The sequence below is a fragment of the Theobroma cacao genome, chromosome 7 (assembly GCF_053813885.1).
Source record: "Theobroma cacao isolate CCN51 chromosome 7, ASM5381388v1, whole genome shotgun sequence".
Taxonomy (NCBI): Eukaryota; Viridiplantae; Streptophyta; class Magnoliopsida; order Malvales; family Malvaceae; genus Theobroma; species Theobroma cacao.
In genome coordinates, this window is record NC_142645.1 from 30,969,379 (window position 1) to 30,975,447 (window position 6,069).

Sequence of the window (6,069 nt, forward strand, 5' to 3'; positions counted from 1 at the left end):
TCCTGATGGTGGAGCAGGCCGACCTTGATCCTTGGCTGGCACCTCACCATCAGACCCTTCGCTGACTCTAGGACCCTTTGCCGTCTTCAGTGCACGCCTTACCCTTAGGTGTTCCAGCTGCGCGCTCATCCGCGTCGTGCCCCTTCGGCTCTCTTGGCCGTGCGCATTCTCATTGCAGGAAACCTTGCCTCATGCTAGGGTGTCAATATTTTGTCGCGCCGCACCATCCGGCATTGGCCTCTGCCTCGCACGCCCCCGATGACTGTGTCTAAGCGACTTACCCTACTACGCGCCAACATTGCCTGTCCCAGTCGTCTGCAGGCCCCCGTGTGGTCTAGCGGTAGCAGATCTTCTGAGGGTCATGCTGTTCTCCTTCGAGCCAGCATGCCCAGTGAAAGGTGGGCATGACACTGGCATCCGGTGTATCCCCGAGTGTCCCGCCCCACAAATGTTGTGGCATTCCTTCAGCGGCAGCTTCCTAAAGCCCCCATGCTGCGGCTCATGCAGTTTATCGACCTTGGCATGCCCCAGTCCATCACTCACATGGACCAACCTGGCTTTTTCTGCCTCAGCACTCTCCAGGATGGGTTGCTTAATGGGGTCAGGCGTCTTGCCTTCCTTGATGTGCGACAGCAGCTCTGTGCGCACCTTACTGCTGGCTGGTGGTGTGGCCCCCCTGCTTGGCTCCCCAGCCACTAGATGGGCACCATCTGGCTGATGTTCCGACACTTCCAGCACCTCATCCGGGGCCTCAACTATGCTGCCTAGGGTGTCCTCTAGACTCCGTACAGCAGCACAGATTTGCTCACCCTCGGAAAGCTGTATGGCAGACAATGTTTTAGTCGGTTGAGCGCACCCTCGTCGAATCGGTACTATGCACTGCCCCTTTGAGCCTACGATGCACATGCTGTCATTGTGCGGCACGAAAAGGGCTTGAATCCGCTCCAGGAAATTGAGCCCCATCAAAACCTCATAGTCATCCATCTGGATCACTTCAATATCCTCTGTCGCGTGCCACTCTCCTAGCTGTACATCGATCCCCTTGGCAATGCCTTTGGTGCACACCCATTTGGAGTTGACGGTCTTTACCCAACCTCCAACGCTATCAGCTTTTAAGCCTAACTTGGCAGCACCTTGTTCGGACACAAATAAATCAGAGGCGCCCGTGTCCACCAAGGCCTCAACTTGCTGACCCGCCACCACCATGTCTGCATACATGAGCCCCTTGGCTCGCTTGCCACCTTTGCGTACTGCTCCCAACTGCATTGACCCCAATCGAACTACCTCATCCTCTTGCTGCTCTTCCTCCTCTGAGGCAATAGCCACTAACTTTGCTCGCTTTGGGCAGTCTCTCACAAAGTACGGGCCTTCACATAGGAAGTAGCTCTTGGGTTTGTCTTCCTTGCTGCCGGAGGGCTTCCCCTTCTATGTGGAGTTGCCCTTCCATGGCGATTGTGGCTTGCCATTGCCACCGACCTCATCTCAGGATTGTTTCCCCTTGTCCGCCCAGCCCTTGCCTTTATCTCTTGGCTTGGCTGGCTCGGTTCTGTCCTTGTCCGGGTGAGAGTAATAGATCAAGCCTACGGCCACTGTCATGGCACGCGTGAGGTCCTGCACACCCCTACACTACAGCTCCTGCTTAGCCCATGGCTTCAAGCCATCCATGAAGGTGAAGAGAGCCTCCCTCTAGCCTGAGTCACCCACTTGTAAGGCCAATTCACTGAACTCCCAGACATATTCCCGAACATCACCCTTTTGTACCAATCGGCCCAACTTCCCCCTCGCCTCATCCATGGCATACTCGGGGTAGAATTGCTTGCGTAACTCGGTTTGAAAATCGACCCAAGTGCATACAGGAGCTCGCCCGAGCCTATCATCGCATCGGTGCCTCCAGCACAACAACGCGGTGTTGCCTAAGTACATGGATGCCGCGGTAATCCGGCGGTCATCCGTGTTGATCCCGATCACCTTGAAGTACTGCTCTAGCCCCCATAAGAAGTTGTCGATCTCCTTGGCATCTTTCTTGCTGCAGAACTCCTTGGGCTTTGGCACCTCAAGCCACACCTCCGGGCGGGCAGTAGCCTCGTAGCCACCCTCAGCTCTTGCCGCGTGGACTTCTGCCCTCAAGTCCTCCAACTCTCGCTGCAAGACCTCCACCACACTCTCGAGTTGAGAATTCCGCTCAGCCACATTCTCAAGCATCTCCCGCACCATCTCTTGCACCTCACCCTTGAGCTCCTAGTCCCGACCATTGAGCTCCTCAACGTCCTCCTCCTACACGTACAAGCGATCCCTCATGTAGCCCACTGCCACCTCTACTCGAGACACCCTCGCGTCAAGAGCAGATATGAGGTCTTGGGAGCAATACTTCCCCCTTCGACTGGCATGGGTTTCTCTACCCTTGGGCACCGATTTTGGTAAATTAGACCCACTAGTCGTCATCCTCTCCACTCCGTCACCTCTGGTGCAGCTTGCAAACCGATAACACACTGTTCACAAACTGACCCCCAACAACACTTCTTGGCTTGCAACAGACCCAGCAACATAGCTTGTCTCACCCACTGTCCCAGCACACTGCCTGACTTGTAGTTGACCCAGCAGCACTGCCTGGCTCGCAGCTGATGGCTCTGATACCACCTGTCACTTGGGGGTTCTGCAGACGCCCCAACCGTGCGACCTTGGGCTTACCCTTAACTTGGCCTTCGAACCCAAGTCAGCCTAAAATGCCTAACAGCTAATTTCTCAAGGCCACAAGGACCAAAAGGCAACACAATGATGCAGGATGCAATGCAACTTACCAACCAGCCCACACAAAGCTTTCGGCCCCCAGTGCGCACCCCTCACTCGTAGACTGCACAGGCAGCACGCACCCAGCACAGACAGCACGCACCCAGTAGAGGGTATTCAGTTGGCAGGCACACAACACCCTCACCAGCACTCTGGACAGTGCACACTCACATCGGCAGGCAGGAAATGGCCTTAGGCCAGCAAGCACACAAGCAGCAAAGAGAATGGAGGAGAGAGGAAGAGAGGAAGAGAGAATTTGAGAGTGAATGAGAGTGTATTAATTCCCAAAATCTGCTGTACACAATTTACAAAGCCTATATATATTGTGTTTTCCCTCCAAAATCCCCAAAATTTCCCCCAAAAGTCAAGGCAACTGATGGGATGGCTTTGGCGGGAAACTCCAAAATTTGGGCACTGTTGGGCGGTTCAGGCAGCAGAATTGCTACAGCAGCAGGCTGGAGTGCTTGGGCCACGCTAGGCAGGCTGCCTGGGCGCTGGGCGAGTGGGCTACTCTGAGCCTCATACAGACTGTCTGTTTGGGCTGTGCGGGCTATTTGTCTAGAGCTGTAAGGGCTAGCTCGCCTAGGGGCCTGTGTTCTGTACCCCTGCCAGCAGCTTCCTCCTAACTAGCACACCCTATGGGGGTTCATCTCCAAGTGATACTCCCCCATGTTTAGTCACTCCGCCACATCTCCGGGCACCATTTACGGGTCTAAACCGCTCCCCGTGATACATGGATCGAGAACCTTGGGACGTGACCTATATAACAAAAAATAATTTTGTAAAGCCCCAAATGCAAGGGGCATCTGTACCGCATGAGGAGAGAGCAAATGACAAAAACAATAAGGGTGACCTGATTGCTGGCGAAAAGATAGTTACAATTTCAGCTAAGCTGTAAGCCATGCCAACCCATGTGCAGGGAAATTTTCATGTAAATGGAGTGCAAATCGTAGGGGGAGAAAAGGCAAGCAGGGCCAAAAAATAATAAAAAGAAAAAATAATAATAACAATATTATGAGGGAGAGGGATATGGAACTGACAACTCTTGCAGAGGAATGGACGGGAGTAACCAAATCAGCGTAAAAGGGTACAAGTGAGAGTAGGTTTGACAAAATGGAGGAAAGAGTGTTGACAAAACCCATAAAGGGCAAGGCTCCAACGGCCGCAACAGTAGGTACATCAGCTACAAGTCCTTCTCTCAATACGAATGGACAGCAGGGCCCACCAAAAAGTGCAACGGATGGGAGAGATATGGAAGTGATGGTACTCGTAGAAAGTGATGGGACTATAGTACATAAAGCGGTGCATGAGGGCGCTAAGGAGAATTCAAAAAATTATTTTTCTGAGCCACCAGCACAGGTAGATATTTTGCTACATGGGGAGGACAGGCAAACCTCAAAGAGTGGGATGAGGGCCCAGCATGTGCTAGTGGACAACTTGGAAGGAAGTGGAGAATACAGTCCATCCATTGGACAAGATACAAGTAAAACTGTGTCCAGCATGATCGGACAGCCCAACAAATGCCAACAATCAGGAGATATGTTCATACAATCCAATGGACAACTCAACAAATTCCAACAACCAGGAGATATAATTGAAGGAAGTGGGGAACATAGCCCAACAAATGGACAGTTTACAAGTCAAACCAGGAACATAAATGCCTAGCACCAGGTTATTTCATCAGAAGCTTGCTCACGTGAAAGGATGGAAGGTCAAGCAGACATTCCCCCCACCCAAGAGTCCGCCTCGGGTAAATGCATGCACAACAAAGAACTAAGTGATGTTCCTTCGTTTCTCTTCTCCGAAACAAAATTCATAGAAATCGAGGTCCATCCTAGGATACAGCGTAGGAGACATTCAGACACTGAAGTTTCAATTGATGAAATATTAAGTTTCGCCTCAGACAAAGCCGTGGACATGGGGGAAAATGATGAGGACTCGGATGAAGATGCCATCTCAGTGAACTTTACAGCTAGTTGGGAACGAGAGAGATATTACTAGTGCGCTAATCTAGGGAAAAATCAAGAAATTTAGCATTTTTCGTTTCAAATTTTTACTCTGGGTCCGTCTTGGAAAATCTCTTATGCTCATGTAACTTGGAGGCTCGAATCATGTCCCCCTTCTTTGCTCTTTTTATTTTGTAACTTATAAAATTTAACAAGGTAGTTGGGCCCTGTAATTTTTTCCAGCTTAAAAAAAAAATCGTGTATGGGGCTGAAATGGTATTGACTTAATTCACACAATACGCCGGTTAATTGGCCAAAATATCCAATTCAACTCCAAACAAATTCATTTCACTTCCAATACTCCAAATCATCAAATATAAGCTAGATAACATGAATTATAGCAAAATCATCCTCAACATTTTTTCTTGGAAAAATTCGGCCATGGAGGGTTCATGAATAATATGTGGTTTTTCATGCTTGATTTTTACACTTTACATCATAAAACAACTAAAAATACCTAAATAGCATAAAATTCATCAAAGTCCATTTTCCAGTTTCTCTCTTGAAAAATTCAGCCAATGGGTGTGGATGAAGGGCATGAAATTTCTTGCTTGTTTTCCATGCTAAACATCACCAAACAACTAAAAACACTAGAATAACATGAAATCTAGCTAAATCCAAGATCAAAATCCCTCCCCCTATGTCTGGCCAGCAAAGGTATCTCCATGTAAACTTGATTCTCAACCATGGAAAATGAAAAAGAATGCATAGGAAAGGTAGATTACAAGCTAAAATCAAGAAATTTTACCTTTACTTGCTTAATTCCTTAAAATCCACCAATTTTTCCTTGAATTTTTGCTCACTAGGGTTTGTTCTCTTCTTTTTTTCTCTTTGTTCTTGTCTTAGCCGACCATGAAAAATGAAATAAGAGAGGTGTGTGTTGGTTTTTTTTTTTTTAAAGGAAATATTAAAATAACTAAAGCTTGCCATGTGTCACCTTTTAATTGGTCCATTTTTAAACTTAATAATTAAGCATTCTCCCATCACCACATAAAATATCTCAATCATCCAAAGTATAATAGGTAAAATTCAAGGGCTTGACAAGTGTCATGGTAGTGCAAAATTTCAAAAATTCCAATTTTGCCCCCATAGACATGTAAAATGATCGTTTTGCCCTTATGCTCGAAAAAATGTCGAAATTAAAATTTTTCACTTCTCAAGCTCAAATTATGTTCCAATAGTCAAACTTGATCAAAATTTCATCCACCATTGCAATTTTGCCCTCGGGTGGCAAAATGACCATTTTGCCCCTACGTCATGAAAATCCCAATTTGAC